This window comes from Vicugna pacos, chromosome 5 (genome assembly GCF_048564905.1).
Source record: "Vicugna pacos chromosome 5, VicPac4, whole genome shotgun sequence".
Taxonomy (NCBI): Eukaryota; Metazoa; Chordata; class Mammalia; order Artiodactyla; family Camelidae; genus Vicugna; species Vicugna pacos.
This window is the reverse complement of record NC_132991.1, coordinates 735467-753480: the sequence shown is the minus strand read 5'-3', so window position 1 is coordinate 753480 and position 18014 is coordinate 735467. Positions and strand designations below refer to the sequence as shown.

At 49.4% G+C, this 18014-nt stretch overlaps 1 protein-coding gene and 1 pseudogene across 1 annotated transcript in view; both read left to right on the top strand.

Annotated features, from left to right (window-relative positions):
* LOC140696304 (uncharacterized) overlaps window positions 1-15638 on the top strand; it is an 89501-nt gene extending 73863 nt beyond the window's left edge. Inside the window, exons 17-18 of the mRNA XM_072960742.1 lie at window positions 14412-14623; window positions 15560-15638. The gene's annotated coding sequence lies outside the window, so the exon portion shown is untranslated. The remainder of the gene's footprint in view (window positions 1-14411; window positions 14624-15559) is intronic.
* A 442-nt stretch (window positions 15639-16080) lies between these two features.
* LOC140685412 (adenylate cyclase type 1-like) overlaps window positions 16081-18014 on the top strand; it is a 46534-nt pseudogene continuing 44600 nt past the window's right edge.

Sequence of the window (18014 nt, the reverse complement as noted above, 5' to 3'; positions counted from 1 at the left end):
TCTGCATTTGGGTCAGGATGTGTGTCTTGTCCGGCTGTGGGGTGGTGACTGGCGGCCGAGGGCTCTCGTTGCTGCTCCAGCGCTTTCCCGGGCCCGTGCCTTCCTCCCCTCCACCAGGAAGCTTGTGGACCAGGGTCCCACTCGGCCCACAGGGGCCTCTCCTCTGAGCATGTGCACAGGAGGGCCTGAGCTCTTTGCCCCGTCGTCCGCTTGTCCTCCCAGCAGTTGAGGTCAGCATCGTGGCCCCCCAGGGGTCAGGGCCAAGTCAGTGACTCCCTGGTAAGCGGTGCCACCAGCCTTCCCCTTCGCTGTCCCTGGGACACCCCCAGCTCCAGGTCTCTCACGGTGGCACTTCTCCCCTGCCCCTGAGGAAGGCACAGGGAGTCTTTATAGATTTTCTGCTCATCCTTTGTTAGATGCCTGATTTGCAGATACTTTCTCCCTGATCTGGCCGGTTTGTTCATTTTTGTAACAGTGCTATGTGAAGGGCAGAGTTTCGTTTTTATGCAGTCCACTGATCACTTTCTTCTTTTATGGATGCAGGGCTCCTAGAGGCAGGCATTCCACCAGCCGGCCCTCTCGTGCTGCCTCCTGTCAGCAGACATGGGGCCCGCCCCGTCCGGGGCTGGAGAGATGGGCCTCCCTGAGCTGGGTAGGAGGGCATGGGTGGAGATGCTGTCCCCGGGGGAGGCTCTGTGTGGGCCTTTGTTCTCAGGATGAAATGTGTGACCTGGAGGCTCCCTGTCCTGTCCTCTTCCTTCTTTATCTCCTTAGAGTACAACTCCATCTGTCACTTTGCCAGTTTCTTCCATTTTAAAGCAGCTGCTGTGTGTCACCTCGAGCTCGAGGCCCATGCCCTCACCCTGGCCCTGGTGGGGTCTCATCAGCCCTTGTCCCACCTATGACATCCACTACCCCTTTCCATGTGCACCACTACCCAGGGTGGTGTCTCCGTATTCCATGTGTCTCCTGAAATTGAAGATTTGCCTTTTTGTTGTTGTTGTTGTTGTTAAATTTATTTGTAGATATTTTATTCTTTTTGATGCAGTTGTAAATGTGAGTTCTTTCTTTCTTGTTATTGAAGTATAGTCGGTTTACAATGTTATGTTAATTTCTGATGTACAGCATAGTGATTCAGTTACACACACACGCACACACACACATATATATTCCTTTCAGGCTATTATAAGATATCAAATAAAGCTCCCTGTGCTGTAAAGTAGGACCTTGTTGTTTACCTATTTTATACATAGTGTTAGTATCTGCAAATATAGAAACTTCCAATGTATCCCTTCACCGTGCCTCCCTTCTGCCACTGGTAACCATAAGTTTGTTTTCTATGTCTGTGAGTCTCTTTCTGTTTTGTAAATAAGTTCATTTTTTGTTTTTGTTTTCTTAGATTCCACATATAAGTGATCTCATATGGTATTTTTCTTTCTCTTTCTGGCTTACTTCCCTTAAAATGATGATCTCCAGGTCCATCCATGTTGCTGCAAATGGCATTGTTTCATTCTTTTTTATGGCCGAGTAGTATTCCATTATATAAATATACCACAGCTTCTTTATCCAGGCATCTGTCAGAGGACATTTAGGTTGTTTCCACGTCTTAGCTATTGTAAATAGTGCTGCTATGAACATTGAGGTGCAGGTATCTTTTTGAATTAGAGTTCCCTTCAGATAAATGCCCAAGAATGGGATTGCTGGATCATAGCATAAGTCTATTTTCAGTTTTTTAAGGAATCTCCATACTGTTTTCCATAATGGCTGGATCAAACTGCATTCCCACCAGCAGTGTAGGAGGGTTCCCTTTTCTCTACTCCCTCTCCAGCATGTATCATTTGTGGACTTCTGAATGATGGCCATTCTGACTGGTGTGAGGTGATACCTCATTGTAGTTTTGATTTGCATTTTTCTGAGAATTAGTGTTATTGAGCATTTTTTCATGTGCCTATTGGCCACTTGTATGTCTTCACTGGAGAAATGTTTGTTTGGCTCTTCTGCCCATTTTCAGATTGGGTTGGTTGTTTTTTGTTACTGAGTTGTATGAACTGTTGTTATATTCTGGAAATGAAGGCTGTGTCAGTCACATCATTTGCAGATATTCCTACTCCTTCGGTTTGGGATTGTTTTCTTAATTGTGCTTTCTGATAGTTAATTGTTAGTATGTAGAAATGAGACAGATTTCTATATATTGATTTTGTATCCTGCAACTTCTCTGAATTCATGTATTAGTTATAACAGTTTTTTGATGGCGTCTTTAGGGTTTTCTGTGTATAATGTCATGTCATTTGCAAACAGAGATAGTTTTCTCTTTTTCCTATTTGGATGTCTTTTATTTCTTTTTCTTGCCTAAATATTTTGGTTAGAACTTCAAAACTATGTTAAATAAAAGTGCCAAGAATGGACATCCTTGTCTTGTTTCCTGATCTTAAGGGAAACACTTTCAGCTTTTCACTGGTGAGTATGATGTTAGCCACAGGACTGTCATCCATGGCCTTTATTATGTTGAGTTATGTTCCCTCTATACCTACTTTGAGAGTTTTAATTGTGAAAGGATATTGAATTTTATCAAATGCCTGTTCTGTGTCTGTGTTGAGATGACTGTATGATTTTTATTCTTCATTTTATTAATGAGGCTGATCACATTGATTGATTTGTGCATGTTGAACCATCCTTGCATCCCTGGAATGATAATGCTGTATGACCCTTTTAATGCATTGCTAAATTCGGTTTGCAGATTTTTCTGGTGAGGATTTTTGCATCTATGTTCATTAGGCTATTGGCCTGTAATTTTCTTCTCCTAAGACATCCTTGTCCAGTTTCATATCAGGGCAATGCTGGTCTTATAAAATGGGTTTGGAATGGTTCCCTTCTCTTCTACTTTTTGGAAGAGTTTGAGAAGAATTGGTATGAATTATTCTGTGTGTGTTTGGTAGAATTCACCTGTGAAACCATCGGGTCCTGGGCTTTTCTGTGTTGAGAGGTTTTCAATTTCTGATTCAGTCTCCTTCCTAATAGTGGTTTTGTTCAGATTTTTCTATTTCTTCCTGACTTAACCTTGGTAGGTTGTATGTTTCTAGGAATTGACCCATTTCTTCTAGGTTGTTCAGTTTGTTGGTGTGTAAGAGATTTCCCTTCTTATTCACTACTTTGCTCGTTCACCAGGACATATACTAGCATTTGGGATGCTGGATAAAATACTTTCATCAAGAGAAGTGCACGCCTCCAGAGAACAGGTGCTGCACACATTGGAGCCTCATGGTGGGTTGAGTGGAGTAGAAGATGTGTTAGGTGTGTGTGTGTGTGCACATGGGTATGAGTGTGCTTCTGTGTATATATGTATGTTAGTGTGTACTATGTGTGCTAAAAGTTTTGTATAGGTTTTTTCCATTTTGGTCTGAAGGATAAGTCTGTGGCTTTTTTTCTCATGTTGTCTTTATATGGTATCATAGTAAAGCTGATCTTATACAAATGAGTTTGGGATTATTTCCTCCTGTTAAATTTTTTTGGGAAGAGTTTGTATAGAACTGTGTGATAGAATTCATTGGTGCATGGAATTTTCTTTGTGGAAGTTTTTAAAACAAATTCAATTACTTTAAACAAGGGCTAGTTAAATAGGGCTAGTCAGGTTATTTAATCTTTTCTTGAATGTAGTTGGTGTTTTTTAACCTTTAAGGAACCTGTCCATTTAATCTAAGTTGTAAAAATTACTAGAACAAAGTTGTTCCCATTATTGCTTTGTTATCCTTTTAATATTTGTAGAATCTGTGATGATGGCACCTCTCCCATTCCTGCTTTTGGGTCATTTGTTTCTTCTTTTCTTTCCTCATCATTCTGGCTAAAGGTTTATCAATTTTGTTGAGTTTTTTTAAAAAGAATTTGCTTTTGAGCAAATTAATATATTTCTCTATTTCTATTTTATTAATATCCTTTCTGATTTTTAGTATTTAGTGTCTTCTGCTAATTTTGGTTTTGATTTTCTCTTTCTGTAATTTCTTAAGGTAAAAGCTGAGGTCATTGATTTTTGATCTTTTTGTCTCTGCTGGTGTAAGTGCTTAGTGCTGTGAACTTCCCCTGGAGTACTGCGTTAGCAGTATCCCAAATTTCTGATATGTTGTGTTTCTATTCTTACTCAGTTCTAAATACTTTATAATTTTTCTTTTGATTGTTTTAGACCCGTGGATTATGAGGATTTTGTCGTTGTTTGCTTATTTCTCTAAGGGTTTTGCAAAGATGTTTCTGTGTTTGACTTCAAATTTAATTTTATTGTGGTTAGAGAACATACTTTTAAAATTTGAATCCCCTTCAATTTATGCCCTAGGATATGATCTACTTTGGTGTAAAAGGACCTATAGACACTTAAAAATAATGTGTATCCTGCTTTTGTAGAATCCTTGTGTTCTGGATGCTCTGTAAATAAAATTAGGCCAGTTTTTTTTTTTTATGTTTCACAAATTTATTTATTTTTTTTATGTTTCACAAATTTATTTTTTATTTTTTTATTTTTTTTACATTTTTTATTGGTTCATAATCATTTTACAGTGTTGTGTCAAATTCCAGTGTTCAGCACAATTTTTCATTCATGGACATATACACACTCATTCTCACATTTTTTTCTCTGTGATTTATCATAACATTTTGTGTATATTTCCCTGTGCTATACAGTGTAATCTTGTTTATCTATTCTACAATTTTGAAATCCCAGTCTATCCCTTCCCACCCTCTACCCCCCCCCCCCCGGTAACCACAAGTCTGTATTCTCTGTCCATGAGTCTATTTCTGTCCTGTATTTATGCTTTGTTTTTGTTTGTTTTTGTTTTTTAGATTCCACATATGAGCGATCTCATGTGGTATTTTCTTTCTCTTTCTGGCTTACTTCACTTAGAATGACATTCTCTAGGATCATCCATGTTGCTGCAAATGGCATTATGTTGTCGGTTTTTATGGCTGAGTAGTATTCCATTGTATAAATATACAACATCTTCTTTATCCAGTCACCTGTTGATGGACATTTAGGTTGTTTCCATGTTTTGGCTATTGTAAATAGTGCTGCTATGAACATTGGGGTGCAGGTGTCATCCTGAAGTAGATTTCCTTCTGGGTACAAGCCCAGGAGTGGGATTCCTGGGTCGCCAGTTGGTTGATAGGGCTCTTCATGGCTTTTGTATCTTTACTGATACCCTGGCCACGTGTTCAGTTACAGAGAGGGGATAGTGAGCTCTCTGACATAGTTATAAATTTTCCTGTTTCTCCTTCCAGTTGTATCAGGTTTTGCTTCACGTACTCTCAAGCTCTGTTACTCCATTTGTAAACATGTAGGATTGTAAAGTCCACTTGATGAATTAACTCTTATCACTAAGAAATGACCCTCTTTATCCTGGTAATCTGCTTTTCGTTGATGTTAATGCAGCTACTCCAACTTTCCTTTGATTACTGTCAGAAGGTGTATCATTTTCTATACTTTTATTTTTGTTTGTGTTTTTTAAAGTGTTTAAAGTGCCTGATTTTCCTTTTTTTAATTTAATCTGACAACCTCTGATTTTAATTGGGAATGTTTAGAGTATCTGTACTGCTGCTGTGGTCAGGTTTAAGTCTCTCATCTTGCTTTTTGCTTTTGGTTTGTCTTCTCCATTCTTTGTTTTGCTTGTTTTTGTTTCTGATACTTTTAATGTCCACTGTGTTCTATGACTCCATTTTTGCTTCCTTTGTTGGCTTATTGGTTATAATTGTTTTGTCGTTTTAGTGGTTGCCTTGGTGCCTGGGAGGGATATCTTTAATTTACAACCATCTTCTTAATGGGGTTTATTATACTGCACACATCACCTACAGTATCTGAAGGCATGTCACGTGACATGTGTTTGTTACTTCCTTTTTGGCATTTGTGAACTTCTTGCTATACATTTCACTTTTTCTTGTTAGGAATTCCATTCTACAATATTACTATGTTTGTTTACACAACCAGTTCCCTTTTAAAGAGATTGAAATAAGTCTTTCATACCTGTTATTAAGTCTAAAGTTGTTCTGCTTGCTGCAGTACAGGCCAATAAATTGGGAGAGGAGGTGTTGGGGCAAGGAATAACCACTTTATTTGGGAAATCTGGCAGACCAAGGAGATGGCCAACTAATGTCCTGGAGAACCATCTTCCCCAAGTCAGAATTCAGGTTCCTTTTGTACTAAAAAGGGGAGGGGGTGTGGTTGGTTGTTGCAAACTTCTAGGTGCAGGAATTCTTCTTGGAATTCTTTGTTCTTGCAGCCGTCCACCTCAGTCAGGTCAGGGTGTCCCTGTAAAACCTCCAACAAAACAAATGTTATTTCCTATTCTGCAACTTGTTATCTTTATATGAATGGAAAAGTGTTAGTATCCTTAAAGGTCAGAGCCTTCAGAATAGGCTCTCCTGTCTATTTCAGGCTCTAGGCAACATTGTTCTACAAAAGGCACAGAACCAGCAAGACTGAGCCAGGAAACAGGGCACAGGGTTAAAGCCAAAGGAACAGATCTAATATGGAGTCAGATTTGTCCTTTTCTACTACATACCTACTCCTAGGGCTTCCATTTCTGTGTGTCTTCATTCGCTCTTTATTCAGGGTAGTCTATATGTGCCATAGTTCCATGTTTTTTTTTTTCTGTCTGAATAATTTCCTCTAACGGCTCTTACTGTGTGGGTCTGCTGGTGATGAACTCTTTCAGCTTTTATATTTCTGAAAGAACCCTTTATATTGCCTTTATTTTTCTTTTTGAATTTCTTTCTGCTGGATATAGAATCCTAAGTGCCCAGATGTTCCCCATAGAACTTTAAAGATGCTGCTATATTGTTTCTCACATGATAGTCAGCGAGCAGTCTCCTGTCAGCTTTGTTCCACTGTATGAAATATGTCTTTTTTCTGTGTGCTTTTAAGATTCTGTCTTGGTCACTGGTTTTAAGCAATTTGATTTTGATGTGCCTTGCTGTGGTTTTCTTCATGTGTCTTGTGCTTGCAGGTTAGTGAGCTTCATGCATCTGTAGGCTTATAGTTTCACAGTATTTGGGGGAAAACCCCTCAATTACCCTTTAACAGATACTTTTTCTGCCCCTCCCCCTCCTCTAGGGACATCAGTTCCACCTGCATCAGGATGAATATCTTTTTGTTATTTGTGGGTGGGGTGGGCGGATGTCTTTTTCTTTCCATTTCATTTTGGACAGTTTGTACGGCTGTGCCTTCAAGTTCACTGATCTTTGCATCTGCACCAAATAACCTGCCGCATCTCCATCCGGTACAGCTTTCGTCCCTGACATTACAGTCTCATCTCTAAAGTTCAGTTTGGATTTTTTTTCTCTTCTTGTTGATGTAACTGTGAGGAGGCTTAAGATTAAGATGACCTCATTCCCTTCCAATTTATTGCTTTTTTTCCTCTTTTCTTCTGTGCATTGATGTTGTGTGTTTTAGATACATTTGCACGCTAATCTGCTTGCGTCTTATTCTGAGGAGCACCTGAGACGTGTGCCTATCTTGTGTCCGAGTGCCCAGCGTGCAGGGTGTGGTGACCCCATGAGCACAGGTTTGGAAATTACAGGCAGGTGATCCAAACACAGCTTCCTTTAAAAGGTCCCTGCCGGGCAGTTAGACAAACACAGTGTGTTTGTCTTTGTCTTCGTAGGAGCTGACGGTTTATTTGCCCCGATCCCTGGCTGAGGGCCACAGATATGCACTGAGTCTTTGACATTTCCCCCATTTTAGATCCATTTTAGATTTGTGTTTGCTCTGAAGTCCGTGTGTATTTGGGGCACTGGCCACATCCTTTGACTTTATGGAACAACACTTGTCCTGGGCTCAGACTCGCTCCACCACTTGTCAGGAATGAGGCCCTTCTGTGGATGTCAGTTTTCTCAGCGGCCAAGGGAACTGGCCAGACAGAGCAGCCCTCCCTCTGGCTGGTTCCAGGAGGCTGTGGAGCAGTGTGGAGAGTCCTCGGTGTGTCAGCGGCAGAGATGAGCCTGAGTGCCAGTGGACTTCTTATCAGCCGGGCCCCAGGGGCTAGTCGTGGCCCCATTCTCAGGGGTGACAGACAGATGAGAACACAGTCCTTAGCTCTGGTCACGACCCCAGAAATCCTTCGAGGACTGTTTCCCAGTGAGAGTGGGTCACACTGCTGTCAGTCCTCTGCCCCGACGTGGCTGTCGCATGGCACAGCACAAGGGACGCATGGGATTTTGGACAGTGCGGGTGGCTGATCTGCTTCATTGTGGGACCTGGCCATTGTGTTGAACCTTCAATTCCTGAAAGATGGCTGTTATGACCTGTGTTGGTGAGGGCATTATTTTTCAGTTAATCTGTGTTATTAGGGATGCCTCTGAAAGGGACCCCAGAAGGTGGCCTGCGGGCTGGAGCTCCCTACCCAGAGTTCCAAGCACACTCAGGTGTGTTCACGTCCATCCTTCCCGTATGCCGTCCTTCCTCCTCCTCAGGAGGCTTCCCCCCCGGGCTTGGTTCAGAGGCTCATGCCTTGGTGCCGACATCCCGGTCCTGTGAGCTGCTCAGAGCTGGGTTCTAACTTATGCAGGTGACAAAGAGACGACATAGAGGCTCATGCCATAGAAGGCAACTCTGTCACTCACAGTCCTGGAGAGGAAGGGTCACGCCAGGCCTCCCGGGGCCACAGGGGAGCAGAGGGGACTGGGAGAGCGTGGCCTGGGCTTTATCAGGGTTTCCACGGGAAAAAGGGGTAAGGCAGACATAGGGTTGGACAGTATGGATGATGAGAGCTCTGGGCTGCAGGGTATTCTCTGCTGTCTGGCCCCTGCCCTGGAGATTAGGGTGGGGATCGTGGCCAGAGAGTGAGTGTCCACAGAGGAGGCGTGGGCTCTGATCCGTCGGTGGAATAGGAACGAGCTGTTTCATGTCCCCAGGAATAAGCCAGCCCTGGGAAGGGGAGAGGAGGGGGGTCCTTCACAACCAGCAAGGCCCCCAGCATGTCAGACCATCACAGGATACAGAAGGTAGAAAACTGGATGAATAGATGCATCTCATTCAGTTGACATGCTTGCTATATGTTTCTTGTTTTTGGTTTTTTCTTTCTACTCTTTCTTGGCACTCCTGCCCTGTGTGGTGCTCCCCCCAAGGCTGGCCGTGTGCACCTCCCACCTCGTCCAAGCCCGGACCCAGCAGGCTTCCCTGCCTGACTTAGGTCCTGAGCTCGCTCCCTGGTGTTAACGGCCCTTCCCTGGCCTGCGGGGCTTCTCCTCCAGCACCCGCCCCTCCTCTGGCCTCCTCCCGCCTGGTCCCCTGGATCACAGGTTCCCAGGTGGTTACTCACTTCCTAGAACGTGGAGCCGAGGGGTCACAGCAGCTGCCCCCAGGGCTCAGCCTGTCAGTAGTCACTTGGGTTTACGCAGTGGTGGTTTCCTAACTCTGTCATTTCTTCTGCATTTCTTAACTTGTGATTCTTTGAAAGTGAAGAACCTTTACTCATCAGCCATTGGGTTATCTTCAAAAACGGTAAATGCTGATTCTTTCCATTTATTTATTAAGATTCAGGAAAACCAATCGGTGCTCTAGAACCCTCCAGAAGGGTGAGCTGTGAGGTCGCCTCCTGCTTGCTTGTGACACAGCCTGTCCTCTCGGAGCACATTCCTGCCTCACGCCCAGATGTGGCCTTTTCTGGAAGCTCCAGTTTCTTTCAGTGGGAAATGGTTTTTCCAGCCTGTAATCTGGGTTGTCTTTGGTTTGGGGACTTCATAGGAGACAGAAATGGGAGATATTTGCTAGAAAAAGAAAAACAGATTCTGATGCTTCCAATTCACTTAACTTCACTCCTTTGATTTTTATATTTGTGTCTCTTTTCTTTTGTTGGAAACCCTGATGACAGTAATATAACCTATTTGTTTTATCCTTTTATAAACAGTTGGTTCAAAATAATATTGCCAGTATTATGATCCACAGTAAGACTGTTGAATGCAATTTAAGATGTCTTTAGTACTTTCTTCGGTTGTCTTGTCCTTGGATTTCAATTCATTAGATACACAGTCAAATACATAATTTCATGTCCCTTGGAGTAATTCTCTGTTGTGTGCTGATGCTACCAACACAGTCACAGTTAGGTTTACTGCATTTTGGTTTCGATTTTTAGGCGTCTCTTTTAAATTTAATTTTTCTTCAGAAGTACATAAAATATTTGCACTGCTCTGTCCCGCAGTGCAGACAAGACACGTGGAGAGAGAGCTACCCCCCACCTCCCCCTGCCTCCTGCAGGTGGGCATCTGCCCTGGGTTTGTAGTTGACCCTGCACCGTTCCTTTTAGACACCAGGAGCAGATGCAGACGTGCGAGTGTTTATCACTGGAGAGCGGGCCTCAGTGGGGCCGGGTGACGTCTCTCAGGCATGACCGAGGCTGCAGAGACTTCCGGTACTGAGCTGACTTGTCCGGTCCCTGCTGCAGGACAGGTGTCTGTGGGCTCCAGCTCCGTTGCTCCTGTGCGGTCCCTCTGTGTGGGCAGGAAGCCCCGGGAGCGCAGGGCCCCCATCTCCACATGCACTTGTATCCCTCGTGCTTACCGCAGGGGTGGCCCACGTGGGGGTCAGAGGAACTGTGCACAAGTGATGTACGCACATTGAAGCTGAATGGTTATGTCTCCTACCTTCCAGGGATGGGCGGGGTTTATATTTTGGTGCCTTTCTTTTCAGCTTTGTGTGGACGCAGCAGAGTAAACACACACTGCCTGAACGTGTGAGAAGGCCAGCTAGAAACAACATTTTCTAAAATCCCTTCTTGTTTTCCCACTGGTAGCCCAGCGCCTTGCAAAGTTAATGTCACTTGGGCAGTTGGCTTCTGGATGCAGTTACCTGGGGCATAAACTGGATCTTTTCAAGCTCTCTCTGCGCCTCCCTCTTCCCTGGGGATGCCACCAGGTCCCAGGAGCTGATCTGTCTTCCCAGAATCCAGGCACAGCATCGGGGGTCCACCTCTTGGCTCTGGTTTCTCTGGATTCCACTGTTTCAGAGCTGACCTCAGAGGGGTTTGGGCATCTTTGGGTTCTGGAGTCGCACTGGGTCTTCCTGATCCCCCTGAATCTTCTGCTTCTTCCCAGGCCTGGGGCCAGGTGAGCAGGGTCACAGAGCCCTTTAGTGTGAGGGTCTCAGGTCCTCTCGGGCAGGGCCAGGTGGGCCAGAGTTCACCTGTGAGCCTGCAGACCACACCTGGGAAGCAGAGCATGAGACCTTCCTACCTGGGTCCTCCCACAGCCCGTCCAGGTCTCTGAGGGGGTTCTGTTGTCCTATCCTGTCACTCCTGTCCCTTCCAAGCGAGCCCCCCAGCCCTCCTCCTCCATTTTCTTTCTTCACTTTGGCTGGGAAACAGCTGTTCAGGGGTTACAGACACTCCCTGATGGGGAACTGCAGGCGCTGGCTGTCAGTATTTGCAGGGAAGATTTTATAACTTGAAACACTAAAACTAATGGGAAACACCTTTTTTGGTTTCTCAATCTTGTTAACAAAAACCAAGACAGTTGAGATTATAAAACAAGGTGACAGGTTAGCATTTCACCTCCCCGGTCTGTCCTGGGCTGTGTCGGCTGCCCCGAGGTGGAGCTAGGTTTGGGAGTGACCGCGTCTCAGGATGTCACTGATGGGCTGTAATTATGTGCCCAGTCCTGTGTGTGTTGACGGGTCCAGCCAAGGGTGGCTGTCCTTTAGGAAGGCATCCCCAGAGCGCAGTGGACCTTGTCTACCTATCAGCCTGCTGAACGCCCGAGGCCTGCTGAATGTCACCGGCTGGATGCCCTGGTGCTGCCTTGGAAAGCGGCCACACCGAGTAGTAAGGGCCACTCTTGTGTATCACTGAGAGCACCTGCTGCCTTCCTGGCAGTTTACACCTTGTTCTTCCAAGGCCTCCTGCCACGAGGAGCCCATCATTGGACATTGCACCCACCCAGCCCCACTGTGACTTCCCTTTTCAGTGGTGCCTGCCCCAAGTCTCCGCATCAAATATGACAGCCGGGCTCCCGGGTGAGGCCGTTTGGGGCAGCTCCACCCACGGCCTCTTATATACCTTCAAATCTGATGGCAGTGCTGCCACTTACCACCTGCCCATCGGCTTTATGGCCCGTTCACTCACTCACACCCCCTGCCCGCTCAGTGGCCTCATACTGAGCACCTCCCAGCCCCAGGGACAGGCTTGCTGGGGACACACAGAGATTAACAGCAGGCCTCAGGGTCGTGGGGCCTGGAGATGGCCGAGAACACTGCAGAGCCAAGCTGGGGTTGTGCAGAGGGGAGCCTGATGAGTCTCAGGGGTGAGCTCTCTGCCGAGGGTCTCTGTGCCAGGGGAGGGATCAGCCCCTCGCTGTGGCCCTTCGTCTTATCCCTGGGCTCTCGGTCCAGTGAAGGCAGCCTGAGTGTGAAGATGGGCCAGAGGGTTGGGGAGATGCTGCCTGCCCCCCACCCCCTGGCCTGCCTGGTGTGTACTGGCAGTGATGATGGTGACAGGTGGGGACAGACAATCTAGAGGCCCCGGGCGAGAGCCGAGTGCTGCCCTCTGTCCTGGACGCCTGGGGACTGTGGCCTGGAGAAGGCTGGCTGGCTGCCTCCCGCGGTCCCAGCCCCTGGCTCCACAGGGTGGTCCTCTGCACCTGGCCATCTGGCTCTGGACTCCCAGACTCCTCTGTCACAAGACAAGTCAGCCCCAGGATGGCCTACCAGTGCAGTACGGGGGAAACCCCTTCTGCAAACCGGGAGGCTGGCGTCCTCATGGTTAAGTGTCTGCCCCTTGTACTTGGAGGCTGAGTGGCCAGACCCTGAACCTTGCTGAGGCCAGCTCTCTGTCTGCAGAGGGAGCCTTTAGGGCTCTGGATGGAGCAGATCCAGTCACTGGGCTTTCTGAGAGCCCTCCTGGTGACAGGTGGAAGTGTCTGCCCTTTGACTGAGTGTCCCTGCATTAAGAGTGGCCCAGGGCTGGGAGAAGCTGGGCACCGTCTGTGTGGAGGCCGCGCCTTCCTCTGATGCCAGGGTGTGGCCTGGGCTATCTCTCAGGAGAGCAGTGGGGTCACTGGCCCTGGTTCCTACCCCCTCCCCCCCCCGTGGAGAGTGTCCTGCAGGAGTGCAGGGCATGTTTGCACCTGTAGGGAGTGAGCTGAGGGTGCGCATCCCAGAGCCCTGTGTGAAATGCTAGCAGTCAGGGAATCCTGCAGGAGTCTGCTGGGCTCCTTTGTAAGAAACTGAAGAGTAGAATTAAATAGGAGCGACAGGATGTGTTCTCAGCGTGGGGTTGGCACAGCTCTGGGCGGTCTTGTGGCTGTGAGGTTCATCACGTCCAAGGTCAGGCCGCGTGAGGCTGGTCTCCTTCACAGACGTCCGCAAGCTCAGGAAGTGATGGAGTGAACAAGAAACCAGACAGTCACCTGTCCCCTGTGAGGACAGATGCTGGAGACTTGCACAAGAGAGAGCAGTGCCTCTTTTTCACTGACTGTTTTTGTGGCTTTGGGAAATGACATAATTTTTCATAAAATATGTTACCTGTGTTAAAAGTAACGGATTTGCTATTGTTGCTTTAAATGTAGTAATACATTAAAATTTTCTCAATTGTAGCTTCTTATGTGGTCAATATCCGTGGCTATAACCCAATTAGATGAAAACTTTCTGTGAGGTCCCTCAATTATTTAAGAGTGTAAAGGGATGCTGAAAACAAAACATTCTAGACCTGCCGTTTTAATGTCGTCCTTGAAATAAAACTGACAGTCACTGTCACGGTCATAGCTGACACCGATGCGTGAGCACAGGGCAGGTGGTAGTGAGCGTCTGACGCTTCTCTTCTCTCCCCAGCACGATGGGGAGGTGGGTCCTGGTTTTCTTCTGTTGTGTAAATGTGAGAGGGGGCCTTCTGTGGTGTGGATGCCTTCCCCAGATGTTCCCTGTGAGTGGTGAGGTCAGGGCCCAGGCCCTGGCTGGTGATTTTGGGGAAGAGCGGCTCACATATCTCATGGACCTCGACTGGTGGTTCAGAGCCACAGGGGCACTCAGATGTGGGCTGCCCTTCCTGGGGTGGGGAGGAGTGTTCCAGAAGGGCGATCAGGTGGCCATCAAGTTGGTCGTCAAGAGGGGTGCTGTGCTACCTGTCTTGAGAGAGGGTCCCCTCCTTGGGGACAGGAGCTGGCTCCCTGGGGTTGGGGTTGGGGTTGGCCTGGTGAAATGAAGGGCAGGATCCCCACGTGGAAAGAGGCTGAGTGCAGGTGTGGGGCAGCCTGGTGCACCCCACATCAACCCTGATCACAGCCATAGGGGCCACCTGCCCTCCCAAGGCTGCCCTGAGTGCGGGAGAGTGGCCCGGGCCCCGATGCAGGTCGTGCCTTGAACTTGATGGTACATTAGAGGTGGCAAAGGTGCAGGTGCTCGGGTGCCCCCAGGCACGTCACTAACATGCCATTTGTTTTCTTGCCCAAAGGAAAACCATTGCCGCCACATCAAGATCCTGGGAGACTGCTACTACTGCGTGTCCGGCCTCACCCAGCCCAAGACCGACCATGCCCACTGCTGCGTGGTGATGGGCCTGGACATGATCAACACCATCATGTGAATGTCCCGTGGGACCTGGACCTGCCTGCTGTCCTGGGGGGCCCCTTGCAGGCCTGCGTTGTCCTGGCTTGTCTGTCCAAGGTGGGTCACCTGTGCCATGCAGGAGAGCCAGGGCCACGTGGCGAGCTACAGGCTGGAGGAGTCCCACCTGATCTCTGAAGCTGTGCCTCTGCCATCCCCTCCTTTGCATCTTGTTGGGACTGCATTTCTTGGTCCACAGTGATCCCAGGCATTGTGTGCATTAGTCAGGGAAAAGAAATGACTTTTATAGCTTAGCCTGATAAGATGGTCAAGGAGTGGATGGGGAAAGGGCTGGCTCCAAGCCAGCCGAGTTCCAGTTGAAAAGGAATCACGTGTGCTTATCTTCATGCAGGCAGGTGACCAGGGGTCAGGTGCGCTCTGTGGAGAGAGGGTTGGCTGGAGCGGGTGCCTATTCCTGGAACACTGGGGGCCTGGCCTGCCCGTTTCTTAACCAGCCTTGTCTCCTCGCAGCCCTTGACTGGGATGAGGAGTTAGGGAGCCTTCTCTTTAGTGAAGGAGGACTTGGAGGCAGGAGACTGAGCTGGTGGGTGGAGCACAGAGCCACATCCCAGCCCCTCAGCAGCGTGGCGAGGTGGGTGTAGTTCAGCGAGGTGGGTGTAGTTCAGCGAGACGGGGCTCCCTGGGGCTGGTGCAGTTGCCCATTTGGGAGCATAGAAGTCATATTACAGGAATTGTGTGAGGAAGACGTGGTGAAAGGACGCACAGGGAGATGGTCCAAACAAAAGGACTGCAGAGCTGGGGGCACACGGCAGGCTCGCTGTGCCTCCTTGTGAGGGGCCCGCAGCCATCCGCACGCCTGCACACTGTGTGCAGAAGCAGGGCGTTCAGGGGTGGGGTGGGCACCACCTCACCAGTGTGCTCAGCCTGGTACCCGGCTAGTCAGGAGACAGGTGCTGCGTGTCAGCGTTGGTGAAGGACCTGGGAGGGCTTCCGAGAGGCAGCATCCAGGCTGGGCCTGTGTCATATTTGAGCAAGGTGGACATGTGAATCAACCCTGAGTCTTGGAGCAGGAGTGAGATTTGGCCGTGAGCTCACAGGCTCGGGGCATCTGCTCTGTTGTGGAGATGTGGTTGGACTGTGAGCACCTGCTGCTGGGAGGGACCTGAGGGTGAGCAGTCTGTGTCAGGCTGCTGGAGGGTGGTGGCAGTGTGGCCCTGCGTGACCCTGGTCTCCTGGCCTGCCTGCCTTCTCACGGACAACGTCCTAATCGCAGGGCTTCAGTGTCCCCTACCCTCGACTAGGCCTCCTTGGCCTTCTTGCTACAGCACGTCACCACTGTCTGGGGAGTCCCACTGACACACCTGCCGTTCAGGGCTGCCTTCACACGCCCAGGCTGGGGAGGGGCCGGGGCGCCGAGGCTGACCCCCGCCCCTCCCTCAAGGCCACCTTGCACTTCTGTTACTTGGAGCACACCAGCCAGGCCCGATGCTGCTTCCTGTTTCAGACTTTTTAAAAGTAAAATAACGTCTGCCTTTTGGGGGAAAAGTGGAAAATACATGAAAACAGCATCAGAGGGCATCACTGTGGCCGTGGTGCGTGCCCTGAGCTCTGACTGTGCCACCAAAGGCGTGTCATGCGCCTCCTGCTTTCACTTCACTGTGGGCGTCGTGGAGTTGGAGGAACCGTGTGGGGCGCCCTCAGGGGCCCCTGAGAGGATTTCTGAGCACAACCCTCCTCCACCACTGCGGTGAATCTCTTTACAAGGAGCCTTTAAAGCCATCTCCCATTACCTTGCGCAAGTGCTCCTGGGATGCTGCCCCCACCTCCGAGGGTGGTCGCGCCCGGGGCCTCGCCGGAGGACTTGGAGCTGCTGTGTCCCCAGCTGGGGCTGGAGCCCAGGGTCGTGAGTGGCTGGGGAGGTGGGGTGCGTGCCGAGCCCTGCAGTCTGATCTTGGCGTTTGCACATTATCTTGTTTCTCCCACAAGTGACTGAGACACAGTTTGCAGCCCACGGAGTCCATCTGTTGTTCAAGGCAGGTTTGGAGAGCCTTGGGCCACCCTGCAGGCTGGGTCTGCAGCCCACCCTCTCAGTCACGGGCCCAGGGTCAGAGCTTGCCTGTTCCCAGGGCTTCTGGGACTGTTAGATGCTCCCCGTGGCTCTCATGCGGGCCTCTGGCTAGCAAGCAGGCGTGAGCACCCTGCCCAGGGCAGTGGTGCACAGAGATGGCTCGGGGTCCTGGGATTGGAACCCTGGGCTCATTTCCCTTCAGGGCTGCCCTGGGTGGGGAGGGGAAAGGGGGGATCTGATGCATTGTGAGAGGGCCAGTGGCCAGGGAGGTGCAGGGAGCCAGCCCGGAGCAGTTCATAGTTCAGGGATTGGGCTGATGAGGTCAGGAGACCCCCATGCTCCTTCTCCTCTGGGCACCATGCCCGGCCTCACAGCAGGGGCAGCACAAGGCCCGGCTTTCCTTTCCTCGTGCCGTCCCGGGAGCAGACAGTGGGGACCCATCCCCACGTCCTGTGTCTGTTGGCTGCAGGTCCGTGGCCGAGGCCACTGAGGTGGACCTGAACATGCATGTGGGGCTGCACACCGGCAGGGTCCTCTGCGGGGTCCTGGGCCTGCGCAAGTGGCAGTACGATACGTGGTCCAACGATGTGACACCCTGGCCAACGTCATGGAAGCCGCCGGCCTGCCTAGGTGAGTCTGGGACCCTGAGGGCAGGTGTGGGGGATTCTAATCCGACCTTCTGTGTGGGGATCCGGGAAGCCTGGCCATCTTGGCCCCCCACCAACATGGAAGAGACTTTCTCTGGGCTGGTTCAGGCACCTGACCCCAAGAACCCCACAGAAAGCAGGCGAGAGGGCCCTGGAGGAGGAGACTGGAGGCGGGGGCGATGTGCCGGGCTCAGAGCTGTCTGGAGTGCTGACGGCCTCGTCACACTTGGCTTCTTTCTCAGACTCAGAGGGGAACGTGCTGTGGCTTCAGAGCCCCTCTGGGGAAGTTACAGGTTTCCTCCTAGAACGGGGATGAGTTCTCAATGGTCTGTGCACTTCTGATGCGTTCTAACTACATTTGCCTTCTCTGGGCTCATTTTCTTCAAACCTTTCACAAAGCCGAGGCATAGTATACTGTATGAAAAACAAAACAAAACAAAACAAAACAAAAAACTACAGAAGCTCCCCTTCCTCCCCTAGCTGGGGGCCGAAGGACATTGATGTGGCTGCAGGAAAGGGGGCTCTGAGGCTCACGCTCAAGGTCCCGCCATCCTGATTTCCTCCCCTTAGAGAAGATCACAGGTTGTGCTCACATCTACTGCAGAGACCAGCAGTGGCTCCCAGGTGCTGGAGTTGAGCGTTAGACACCTGCACACCCACGTCTGCTTCTGCACACGTCCTGTGAACGTCAGGGCAAAGCTCTGCGCCCTCTGCTCTGGCCTCTCTGACCTTCGCTGCCTGCCCTCACGCCACGGCCTGTTCTCACCCTGCAGGC